The 13,740-nt window shown below is 34.1% G+C and overlaps 1 pseudogene; it reads right to left on the reverse strand.

Annotated features, from left to right (window-relative positions):
• Positions 1 to 1,784: 1,784 nt before the first annotated feature.
• LOC120130355 lies at positions 1,785 to 9,782 on the reverse strand (annotated as a pseudogene).
• Positions 9,783 to 13,740: the final 3,958 nt, after the last annotated feature.

Here is a 13,740-nt window from a genome sequence, read left to right on the forward strand (position 1 = left end):
AAACATATTTTTATTCTACTTACACTCTTGTGTGTTTTTTGCTTATATCAATATTTTTATGTATTTTTAAAATTTAATTGATGTCCGATATACAATAACATTATATTTTATTATAAATTAATTTAAAGTTTATGTTATGAAATTTCTTATCAACTTTATCGTTTTATATTTACATAACTGACATGTTAGAATAATGTAATGAATTTTTTGGTACAAATATAATAACATTTTTTAATAATTATAATTTAATTTAATTTTTAATAACTATTTATTCATTTATAATTTTAAAATTTGATACTAAATATATTTTTAATATTTTATTTTTGGATTCAAGTTTTCATTTATATTAATTAAACATATTTTTTTTTAATTTAAAATTTTTGAAAATTAAAAATATTTTCTAAAATAAAAAATAAAAGATATTTTTTAGAACCAAAGATATCCTTATTCACTTTTTTTCCAGTAGGGTTCATTTGAAATTTAAAATGCTTTATTTTAAAATTAAAGAAATAAATTTCTAGTAGGAGATGGTATTTGTAGATATAATAATTAAATTAATATTTCTTATAATATCAAGATTCGAGATTATAATTTTTAAAATTCAATATATTATTTTTCATTTTAAATATTATTAATTTCATCCTATTACTATCGCTGGTTTTGAAACAAACTGGGATAAAACCACGGGAATATAGGAACTACTCAAATCATACCAAAGTAACTAAAAATTAATTAAGCATCAAACTCAAGCACCATTGGAATGAGTTAATCCTCCATTCCAAATTGTAAATTTGTAACTAGAGGTAAGAGGGCTTAGTCATCCCACAATTCAATATCAACGCTATATTAATTTATTTAAATAGAATAATCCATTAATAATTTTATTCATAAATTATATATAACCTTTATCTAGATTAAAAATATGATAGACACTATCATTTGACTATATTAAATAAATTAATTTATAATAAATTATCATTTAAATAAATTCAATATATATATATATATATATTTCGGTATAATATCCTCATTGGTATAGGTGAGTATTCGATCGAGTCGAGTTAAAAATTCTCAAGTTATTCAAGTTAACGAGTCGTATTTTACAACTCGAACTTAACTTGAAATTTTTTTGAGTCGATTCGAGTTATTCGAGTTTCTATACAAATTTTATTATAATTATTTATAGTATTATGTCAATGATTTATTCTAATTATTTTACTTTCTCTAACCATATAAGATATAAATATTTTATTTTTTTCACATTAAAATGTTATTTAATATATCAAATACAATCTAAAATTATGAAATATATTCATAATATTATATTTTAAAGAAAATATTTCGAGTGTAAAATATTAATGAGAGTATGAAGGAGTAAAGGAATTGATGGGAAGAAAGAATTTGCAAACAATTGTAGTCAAAAGGCCAAACTGAGTAAAATATTTTATTTTTAGTAAAAAAAGTAATAATTGAAGTTACATAGGTATTCTATTGTGGTATATGAACATGTGGTTCAAATTTAGTAAAAACGGATTTAAAATAAAGGACGAATTCAAGAAATAAGAACATTATAAAAAATTGAGGGACTAAATTAAAAAAAATAAAAAATTTATTATCAAAAAGAGAAATTAAAATTACATATGTATTCTTTGATGGTTTAGAAGTATGTGCTTTAAATTTGATAAAAAAATATATTTAAAATAAAGGATGAATCGAATGAATAATGAAATTATCCACACAACTGTTTACCAAAACAGTTCAATTTCAAACACAAGGATGATTCATTAAGAGAAGAACGTCTTATATTTACCTGTATTATCAGCAACAAATCTAATGACTGCCCATCCCTCTGCCGGAACCGAAACTGTATTCCTTAGTGGTGGATCAACAAGATTGAACTTGGATGTATCTCTTGAAGCGAACTTCAATTTGTACAATTTAGTTCCTGGAATGGGTTGGTAGAGAGACTGGCTGATGTTTCCGGTTTAACAAATTTCACCGGAGGGTTTACCGGGAAATCCGGGGTGAATACTCCTGGAATCCCCTATTGGTGAGCTTGTAAAAGAGAGAAGTTCCGTGCGAGCACCAATGAGACATTGTTCATGCTAGCTGCAAAACGTGTATCGTTTGGTCCTTGACAATGACTTTTATGAAAATTCGGCGCGCAGCTACTCCAATAGGTGGATCGTCCTTGAGGTTAACACGATCGCTCCAAATTACGTACACCCGAAATTGGAGAGAACTGCTCCTGGTACTATTACTCTGATCGCCGGAAAAACATCTTAAAAAGTTTTGAGAGAGTTGAAAGATATTTGAGTGAATTTTGAGATGAGTTGAGAAATAAAATTGGCTAGATTCATTTTAACGTTTAAAAATAATTTTTTAAATTTTAATGTCACAAGCATCAACCTTGATCTTGAGCACAAGACAAATAACAGTGATGTATAAGAAACTCCCCTTATTCTCTATCACTCAACAAGAGAGTGGAAAATGAAAACATTAAATATCCAATCTTAATGTATTTCCCGCTCTATGTGGTATTGAGCATTAATAATAGTTGAGTCCTAGACCAATGGTGAAGAAGAGGCTTTCATTGAGCTCAATCGATACTTGGACTTTATGGAGACTTCTAAAGCTTTGGGAGAAGGCCGTAATGGTGTTGGTATAATTGTAGGCCGGAAGAGAAGGTATAATTGTTTCGGATGCATTGCCCTTTCTGGGAGAGTTGTATTCAAGAATGGTTGTAGTGGTAGTTTTGCCAAAGGGTGCGTTTTGTGCACTCTGGTAGGCTCGGGCTGCAATGTAGTATCTACCCGGTGCTGGTCGGCTGTGATGAGAACATCAGTGGTTTGGGCGGGACCTAGCATGATTACTGAAGTGGTGAAGGGTTTGATATAGAGGCATCAACATTGACAACAGTGAGCTTATGGTTGGCCACCACAAAGAAAAGCGGTTGGTTCAGGGCAGCATTTGTGTTTGGTTTACGAAATGTAAGGTTACTAGTTAGAATAAAAGATTACCAGGGAATAGGATTATTAGGAATGTTGTCTTTTGTGTTTGGTTGGTTTAGCAGGAATGTAAAATTACCGTATTTGGTTAAAGTAATAAAAGATTATTAGAATGTATATTTGACCAAATTTTTCTTATTATATATTTATTTTTTAACAAGTTGAATTATACTATAATATTAGTATAAGATATTTATATATTTTCTTTACAAATTTAAATTTATAAAATTTATATAATTTTTTTTACAAAATTGAAAATATAAAAAAATTTAATGAAAGGGTAAAATTTTATTTTAACCCCTGAACTTCATATAAAATTTTAATTATAGATTTTTTTTGTAAATCTAAAATAATTTAAGGATAAATTTATAATTTAACCTTCGTAGAATATTTATTATTCAATGACAGAAGAAATGATATATTTGAAAAAAAAATTAAGGGCATTTTAGTCCAAAACGCTAGTAATCCAACAATACCTAAGGGAAGTGGTAATGACATTCCCGCTAATATATCCTAAAAAATCTACTGTTGGTAATAAAATATTACCGAGAATGAGATTACTGGCCAACCAAACGGGGGAATGTGGATTTCATTCCCCCCGGTAATCCCACATTCCCTGAACCAAACACGCCCTAAAAAGATTGGTCTCGCCAGAGTTTATGGGAACGATTGTGGTGCCCATAAAAAAAAAGGTCAAGCATGTCAATCTCCTGGAAAATCATATCATTCAATTGTATGGAAAGTTATTATGACTTCTAACCTTTGGAGGAGCAATTGTATAGATTATCAGGTTGAGCATTAATTGTGTAAGCATCAGATACATTTGGAGCATTACCTGTCCTCGCTGTTTCCTTCACAACATCAACGGGGTTTGCATTCCACCATTCACCTTTGTAGTGATAATCAACAACATAAGATTCTTTCTAGGCATATTCGGAAAAAATATTGGAGTAGAGATATAGAATTTTACTTTTTATACCATTTTGAATTAATCTGTTTGTTTAGAACTCGTCGTGTTGTTTTATAATTAAAAATCATATATTGAATAATTACCTAGTAAAATTGGTGTTTCGCGATTTGGTGTAGGGAAAGGGTAGGGTTCGCCTAATCTAGGGCGGACAATGATAGCTCCATAAACGGTGTCTCGAAGCCATGAGCTGTGAGCGTGCCACCACAAAGTTCCTTCTTGTCCTTGAATTGTGAACCTGTAGGTGAGCTTCCTCCTGGTCTAATCGGGCATTGAGTCACAAATTCTGGTCCGTCTGCCCATCCGGTCCTCATTTGCCGAACACCATGCATGTAAATCAAAATCATGGTTATGCCAATTCAATATATATACCAAAAGATGCATGCGTTGGCAATAAACGAGTAACGAGTAATTTCCCTATAACTAAATTAGTGAGAATGCGAAATAAAAGCGGAAAAATAATACCCGAAATTGATAACGGAGTTCAGCCAATTTTGCCTACGCCTCCGGACTGTTGCAGATTTTTTATCAAAGAGAGAAAATTTACAGGTGTTTACAAAACACTCACTACTCACAAGTTCTCTAAACTCTTTAGTATTGGGAGAAGGAAATGATTTTTGGGATGATTTTGAAGCTAAATAGGTTAGGGTATTTATAGTTTAAGTTTAAGGACTAATCTTGTAAATACCCTAAAGTGCATGGACTTATTGTAATTATCCCATTTACCATTTTTCAACAAACATCTACCAAACTTTGAAAACCGTTTTTCAAAGTTCGGTGCCAAACTTTGAACAACAATTTCCCACTTGAAGACTGATTTTAATCTGTCTTCACACATCGATCAATGCAATAACATTTCTGGTCTTGTTACTCTAGCATGTCAACTGAAGTTAAACACAACTTCAGTTTGTCCATAGTCACCGTCTTTGTTAACATGTCTGTCGGATTTTGAGCTCCACTAATCTTTTCAAGTTTCAAAATCTTATCTTCCAAAAGAGACCGGATAAAATGATATCGCAATTGTATGTGCTTCGTTCTCGAATGAAAAGATAGATTTTTTGCTAGATGGATAGCACTTTGACTGTCGCAATACAAGACATTGTTTTCTTATTTCTTGCCTAACTCTTCCAAGAAACTTTGGAGCCAAATCATCTCTTTGCTGGCTTCCGTAACAGCGACATATTCTGCTTCAGTTGTGGAGAGAGCAACTATCTTCTGTAGTTGAGAAACCCAACTTACTACAGTTCCTCATAGAGTATAGACATACCCTGTAGTGCTTCTTATGATGTCGACATTTCTAGCTAAGTCAGCATCTACATAGCCTGTCAGTATCGTATCTCCACCTTTGAAACAAAGTGCTTTGTTTGTGGTACCTCGCAGATATCTAAGGATCCATTTGACTGATTCCAGTGTACCTTGCCCGGATTATTCATGTACCTGCTAACATCTCCCACTGCTTGAGCAATATCTGGTCTGGTACAAACCATGACATACATCAGACTTCCAATTGCTGAGGCGTACGGCACCTTCACCATGTGTGCACGTTCTTCATCCGTCTTTGGTGACTATTCTTTGGAAAGTCTAAAATGAACACCTAAAGGTGTACTTACAGGTTTAGCATCTTGCATGTTGAACCTGGAGAGTACTTTGTTGATGTACTCAGCCTGTGATAACATCAAAGTCCCCGACTTTGTGTTTCTCTTAATCCTCATCCCAAGAATCTGCTTTACAGCACCCAAATCCTTCATAGCAAGCTGCTTCGACAATTTTTGCTTCAAGTGTATAATCTCTTGCATGTCTGAGTCTGCAACGAGCATGTCATCAACGTACAATAATAAAATAATGAAGCTGTTGTCGAAACTCTTGATGTAGCAACAATGATATGCTTGAAATATGGTAAAACCACTACTACTCATGAAGTTATCAAACTTCTTGTACCACTGTCTAGGAGCTTGTTTTAAACCATACAAGCTCTTCTTCAACCTGCATACCAGGTTTTTCTTGCCTGCCTCCATGAAGCCTTCTGGCTGCCTCATATAGATTTCTTCCTCCAAATCACCATGAAGGAAAGCTGTCTTTACATCTAACTGCTCAAGATGCAAATTCTCTGCAGCTATAATTTTCAACACCAGTCTGATTGTAGACAGTTTTACGACTGGAGAGAAAATTTTATTGTAGTCAATATATTCTTTTTGTTGAAATCATTTGACAACCAATCTTGCTTTGTAGCGTTTGCTCCCATCGTGCTCTTCTTTGATCCTGTAAATCCACTTGTTATGGAGTGCATTCTTGCCTGGTGGTAATTCAGCTAATTCCCACATCTGATTTGACATAAGTGAGTCCATCTCATCTTTCATGGAAGACTCTCACTTGACTGAATCCTCCACATGCATTGCTTCATTATAGCACTCTGGTTCACCATTGTCAGTCAGCAACAAGTAGTGCAAAGAAGGTGAATAACGTTGGGTTGGTTTAGGAATTCTGGATGAGCGTCTCAGTTTTGGTGAGTCTGGTTCTTCTTGAACTGCTTCAGGACTGATTTGAACATCATTTCCAGAAATCTCCTCAAACTCAGCAAATTCCTTTGTTTCAGCTTCGGTATTGGAGCTACTTGATTCTATGGTTGACCTGTCTTTGTACATCACATTCTCATTAAAAATGACATCTCTGCTTCTGATGATCTTCCAATTTTCGTACTCCCAAAACTGATAACCGAACTTATCACCACCATAACCAACAAAGACACATTTGTTAGACTTGGCATCAAGTTTACTTCTTTCAGCAGAATTTATGTGTACATAAGAACTACAACCAACACTCTTAAGTGTGAAAGGTTTATTTCTTTTTTGCTCCAAACTTCCTCTAGTATTCCACCATCCAAAAGAACTTAGGGCCCGCGGTTGATTTGGTAAACTGCAGTGTTGATAGCTTCAACCCATAACAATTTGGGCAAGCCGACATGTATCCTCATGCTTTTGGCACGTTTATTCAGAGTTCTGTTCATGCGCTCTGCTACGCCATTCTGCTGCAGTGTCATGGGAACTGTTGTCTCCATCTTGATCACATTGTTTGCGCATAAATCTATGAATCTACTGTTTCTGTACTCTCCTCCATTGTCAGACCTCAACCGCTTGACTTTCAAATCAGTCTCATTTTCCACCATGGCCTTCCATTTTCTAAAGGTATCAAAGACTTCTGATTTCTTCTTCAGAAAATAAACCCACACATTCCTTGTAGAATCATCGATGAAGGTGACATAATATAGTGAGTCTGCAAGAGATGGAATTGGAGATGGTCCCCATACATCAGTATGAACCAAATCTAGCTTTTCTGACTTTGGTGTCTTGCCAATCTTTGCAAAAATGACTTTCTTTTGTTTGCTAAAGATGCAATCCTCGCATAGTCCGACATCTACACTCTTTAGATCCGGCAACTTCCCTTTTGACAAAAGTGTCTTCATCATTTCTCACTCATATGACCAAGCCTTTGGTGCCATATGTTTGATTTTTCATCAGCATCTGTTACTGCAATGATATTCTCTAAATTTGTGGTTACATAGAGAGTAATAGTCTTCTTACCACGAGCAATGACAAGTGCTCCTTTGGTAATCTTCTATTCACAGCCTGAAAAGGTTGTACTATATCCTTCTCCATCAAGCAGTCATACAGAAATCAAATTTCTTTTGAGGCCAGGAATATGTCTCACTCCTTTCAGCTTCTAGGTGATCTGGTTTGGCAACTTTAATCGGATGTCTCATTTTTCGACGATCTTGAAGGTTTCATCATCAGCTAGATGAATCTTCCCAAAATCACCACTGACATAGTTATCCATGATTTCTTGGCATGGGGGGGAGTGGAAAGATGCCCCTAAATCCAAGATCCATGATTCAATCAGACTGTTGACGCTTAGAATCATGGAATCACCTGTTTCCTCTGTTATGTTGGCAGATTCCTGTGCGCCAGTATCTTTCTTCAGTGCTCGTTAATCTCTTTTAAAGTGACCCTTCTTGTCACAATTATAACAGATAAAATCTTTCTTTCATATTCTTAATTTTCCCATTCTAGATTTCGATCTGCCATGATTTGAATTTCTTTCTGAAGTTCTCCCTCTAGACTCCGTGTGAAAGGCTGAGGAGCTTGATGCTTCACCCGATTCTCTCCGTCGAATTTCTTCACTCAATACCAGATCCCGAACATCGTCGAATTTTAATTTACTGTTTCCCGACGAGCTGATGACTACTGTAACAGTAGCATTTCAACTGTCTGGTAGAGATGATAAGAGAATTAAAGCACGAACTTCATCATCGAATTCAATTTCCACGGAACTCAAATGGGTTGTGATTGTGTTGAGTTCATTTAGGTGTTGAGCCACTGATGCCCCGCCCCTTCCGCCATCCGCAAATTGAATAATCGCCTCATCAAATGAACTTTGTTTGAGGCTGATGGCTTCTCATACATACTGGAGAGAGCCGCCATACCGTGGTCTTTTCCTTTGCTATGTTAAAAGCAACATTTCGGGACAACGTCAGTCAGATAACTCCGAGGGTTTGTCTGTCGAGAAGAGCTCAGTCTTTATTCTTTATGCCCTCTAGTTGTTTTCTTGAGAGATGTTGATATAGATTTTTCTTGTACAGAAAATCTTCAATCTGCATCTTCCAAAAGCCAAAGTCCGCACCATCGAACTTCTCAATTTTCACCTTCTCTTCGTCTGCAGCCATCGCTCCCACTCGAATCTGGCTTCTTTTGGATCGTTTTTGACAATTCTTGCGAACCACCGTGTATTAGAACACATCCGTCGACAAATTCATATCGCTGACAAAATTTTTACTATTCACAAAATTCACGTGAATAGTAATGAATAGTAATCTCGCAAAAAATTGACAAAATTCACAATCAAAAGCTTTGATTACCAGTTGTTGGGAAATAAAAGAGTAGCGAGTAATATCCCTATAACCAGACTAGTGAGACTGCGAAATAAAAGTGGAAAAATAATACCCGAAATTGATAACGGAGTTCAGCCAATTTTGCCTACGTCTCCGGACTGTTGCAAATATTTTATAATAGAGAGAAAATTTACAGGTGTTTACAAAACATTCACTACTCACAAGAGAACTCTCTAAACTCTTTAGTTTTGGGGGAAGGAAATGATTTTTGAGATGATTTTGAAGCTAAATGAGTTAGTGTATTTATAGTTGAAGCTTAAGGACTAATCTTGTAAATACCCTAAAGTGTAGGGACTTATTACAATTATCCCATTTACCATTTTTCAACAAACATCTATCAAACTTTGAAAATTATTTTTTAAACATCTACCAAACTTTAAAAATCATTTTTCAAATTTCGGTGCCAAACTTTTAACAACAACATACATGTATGTACGTGCAATCATTGAAAATTCCAGTGAATGGTGATATTGTATCTGGCTTTGTTGACAACTTTAACTTGAAGGGAATCTCCATTCCTGACCTCCAGGGTTGGTCTAGGAAACATTCCATTAACAGTGATGCTGTTTTGAGTCTTGCACAACCTCTTCACCGGTGTTGCTTGGATCTATTCCATTCACACAATTCAATTTACTAATTAATTTAAAAGAAATAAAGGAACTCTCAATAGTAAATCTAAACAAATATATAGAAACTCAAACAAACAAAGGCCAACTGATATCAAAACTGGAAATCCAAGAAGGAAAAACAAGACATACGACAAATTGATGTCGTTGAATTTCCGCACTATTAAGGACAACAATGCAGAAGAAATGGAAAGGAGAAGGGCCAGGAGAATGATGGAAAAGTTCTTTACAGTCTCCATCTGCAGCTAAGTTGCTAGATGCAATTCAACTGCCTTATGTTTGAGGGAAAGAGTGTGAGTGAGACACAGAGAGGGAGAAAAAATGGTTTTTTTAATAGGGTTTTGTTGCAGTAAAAGAATGGTGTTATTCCACCTAAACTTAAGTTTAGGGATCAACCCCGGCCGTAGTAGTTGGTGCATCCACCCACTAGCCTCTATCTTAAAACTGAATAATTAGTTTCATGAATGCATGCATTGTTTCCTTCCCAAGGGTTAGTTTTTTTGAGTTAATTTTCAGCATTTAAACCCATCCCAATGAATACATTGCTGTTTAAATATATCTAATTTATATTTTCAAAATATTACGATAATAATAATAATAATAATAATCGAATTTATAAAAATCAATCCGCAGTCCATAGTTTTACTACAACATGCGTTGAGGGCTTAGGCATGTAAATTTGATTCGTCACGCGTCCTTGCTAACTAATATAGAAAGTTTCCATTAAAACATAAATGGCATTTAACTTAGACATGATGATTTAATAAATTTATAATTTAGGTAATCTGTCAGAGTCATTAAGTATCAGTGACAGACTACGGCCAAGTTTCTTCCATGTATTTTCTCACATCAATGTGACATTAATCCACAAGATTTACTCCATTTGTTTAGGTAAAACTTCACTATTAATTTTATGCTAATCATTTAGTTCATTAATAACATATAAATCATACACATTTGGGGTTTTAAATACAAATCTTATTATTAATTACAATTACGATATCCAAACAGAGATATTAAGTGTCTTAACTATTATTACTCCACAGGCAATCTGGTTTATACTTCCACTGATATTTTTGGAGTCTGACCATACCCTCGCGTTTGATGAACTAAAGAGATCCTTGTTAATTAATGACTTTTTTGGTCCCTTAATTTTATCGATTTAATTATTTTAATCTTTAATAATTTCATTGCATTCTTTTTTGGTTTAAAACTTTCTATATTTTTACTAAATTAATTCAAATAGGATGAAATAATAGCTACTTTTTTACTAAATCACTGATGTCATTTTGTGTGACGCCATACAAAATATATATTTTTGAAAAAAATGTTAACTAATTTGTCATTACTTAAATGACGATATCATCTATTTTTGGACATAATTTTCAATGATGTGATAAAATAACTGAGACCAACAATCTAATAAGGACGAAATAATGTTATTATCACATCATATTTGGATCAAATTGACAAAAAATCAAGGAAAAACTAATTTGACTAAATTGGTAAAGTTGAGGGGCCAGAAAGGTCATTATACCTTCGTTAATCTCACTCTTTGTTTGCTTACGTTTTGACCAGCAACAGTTTTCAAGGATCAAACTTAAATTTGGAGAACTTGATCTTATATTTCAGGGTAATCTACTCAAATGACCACTTAGCTATGGAGTTGATGTTGATATGACCCCATACTTTCAATTTTGGCAATATGACCACATAACCATTTAAATGGTTCCACCGTAGCCACTTGATGTTAAAAACAAACAGCGTAACTGACGTGATTGTTATCAACAAACGACGAGTCAGAAGTCCACATCAGTTACACTATCTGTTTTTAACAGTAAATGGTTTCAATGAAACCGCTTAAATAATTATATGGTTATATTGTCAAAATAAAAAAGTATGATGGTCATATTGATATTAATTTAAACTAGAATCCAATCACCATCTACTGTCAGCGGCAACCAATCTAAAGCATTTCCAAATTTCATTAATGGATTCCGCTCACTTCTCTTTTACTAGTTTTTTTTTTCTTCATAAAAATCAAAATTTGTTTTTTTACTTTCCATGGATTTGTCAAGAACATACAAAATAAATATAACGAAAAACTACGAGCATGTGGTGAACACGAGGGGTGATGAGTAGTATGGTCGGTCTGTTGAGATCAACCAAACCTTAATGATATTGATTTACAACAAATATAGGGCTTTACCTTGACTAAGTGACTCTTAAGTTTGTATGTTTAATCTTTCTCTAATAAGGATAAAGATTTAATTGATAAATTAAGGTGATAGATGAATCGTCGTATTCAGTCTTTTTTTAATAGTTTAGGATTATTATAGGGGTATTATTTAGTCATAATCTTTCTTTATCATTAATAATATATATATATATATATACTCTGTGGATGTAATTACTTAAGAGAAAATAACTTCAGTGATCAAAAATCTCAGATAATATACGATTTTGACCAACTTTTTTTGGATTTGCGAAAATGACCAACAAAACCGCAATGCGATCTCTAATTCAAATTGCGATTTCCACTATCGCAAATTCGTGTTGCGATTTTCCAGTTCGCGTTGCGATAGTTGAAAATCACGTTGCGATTTTCCATTTCGTGTTGCGATAGTTGAAAATCGCGTTGCGATTTTCCATTTCGCGTTGCGATAGTCTACAGTTGTCATTGCGATTTTCCAAATTCGTTGCGAAAATTCGTTGTGATAGTTTAAAAAAAATATTTTGTTTCTCTAAAAAGATAGTATCCGCGCGGACGTGTCGAAGACACGTACCACCACCACCACCACCACCACCGAGACGAGACGAGACGGACGGCGGCGGCGGCGCGCGAGAGTCCCCTTTGTTCTTTATCACTCAACAAGGAAGTGAGAAAGCCAAGCCTTAAATACTATTCCTAATAGTGTTTCCAATACTATGTGGGATTTGAGCATTACCAACACTTGTTCCCAATACTATGTGGGATTGAGCCTTAAATAGTGATATTATTTTTGAATGTTTTGCTTAAAATTACAATAATCCCGATTGATTGTAGATTGACTTTTAATTATGACATATTTAATCGTATAATACTAATGCAATTGGTTGCTAATTCAGCTGTTTTAAGGTGCATGATTGTTAATTGTTTCCTGAATAATCACATTGTATTGGAAACAAGTGTTGGTAATGCTCAATCCCACATAGTATTGGAAACACTATTGGGAATGGTATTTAAGGCTTGGTTTTCCCCACTTCTTTGTTGAGTGATAGAGAACAAGGGGACTCTCGCGCGTCGCCGCCGCCGCCGTCCGTGTCGGGTCGTGGTCGTGGTCGTGTCGTGTCGTGTCGTGTCGTGTCGTGGTCGTGGTGTTATTTACCATGGACTCTAAAAGAAAGAGGATTTGTGTCCCAACCACCACTTTTTTGATGGAACAAATGGTGCGGGAGACTGGGATTTCTGCTTGAAAGGTTTGCACTCAAAGTGACAACAACTTAGTAGGCCAAAGATGTAGACGCCATGAAAAGCTTGATGAACTGATGGGATCTCTTTCAACTTTTAAAATGAATCTTCATCATTTAAACAAATATTTTTGTATTATTGTTTCTTATTCTGATCATTAGTATGGACTATTTTTTTATTTACAAATGAGATGAATGTTTAATGCAACGAATCAAATTAACCGCTATATAATAAGGGAACACCGACAGTGGCGAATCAAAAATATTAAAAAATCTGAGGGTTAAGAGTTATGAAAAAAAATTAAGGTCTAAAATAACTTTTTCTCAAAAAGTTCAAGGACCAAAAAGTCATTTGTCCTTTATTCTATTATAAAATTTTATTCCCACGTGAAAGTTTTAACTGGTAGATTCTGCTGCAACAGAGTGTAGAAAATTCATAGATTATGGTTGCTGTTAACAAAAGGTATAAAGTATAATCATAAACATGAAAATGAAGCAGTTGTGTTTGAAAATAAAGTTTTAACAAAATGTTTTTGGTTAAGAACTAACTGTTGTTCCATTGTGCATCATAACAACAAACTGCCAGAATTTTGTTTTCGGATAATCAAAATCTTTAATCTAAACCCAATGAGCAATATATACGGAATTTCCAAAACCCTGTTTCCCATTCTCAAAGAGCTTCATCTTTTGTCTTCTCCAGGAAGAGTTTTTCATACAGTTTACTGAACAACACCAGCATCGAAATCA

The sequence above is a fragment of the Hibiscus syriacus genome, unplaced genomic scaffold (genome assembly GCF_006381635.1).
Source record: "Hibiscus syriacus cultivar Baekdansim isolate YM2019G1 unplaced genomic scaffold, ASM638163v2 tig00110546_pilon, whole genome shotgun sequence".
NCBI classification, from domain to species: Eukaryota; Viridiplantae; Streptophyta; class Magnoliopsida; order Malvales; family Malvaceae; genus Hibiscus; species Hibiscus syriacus.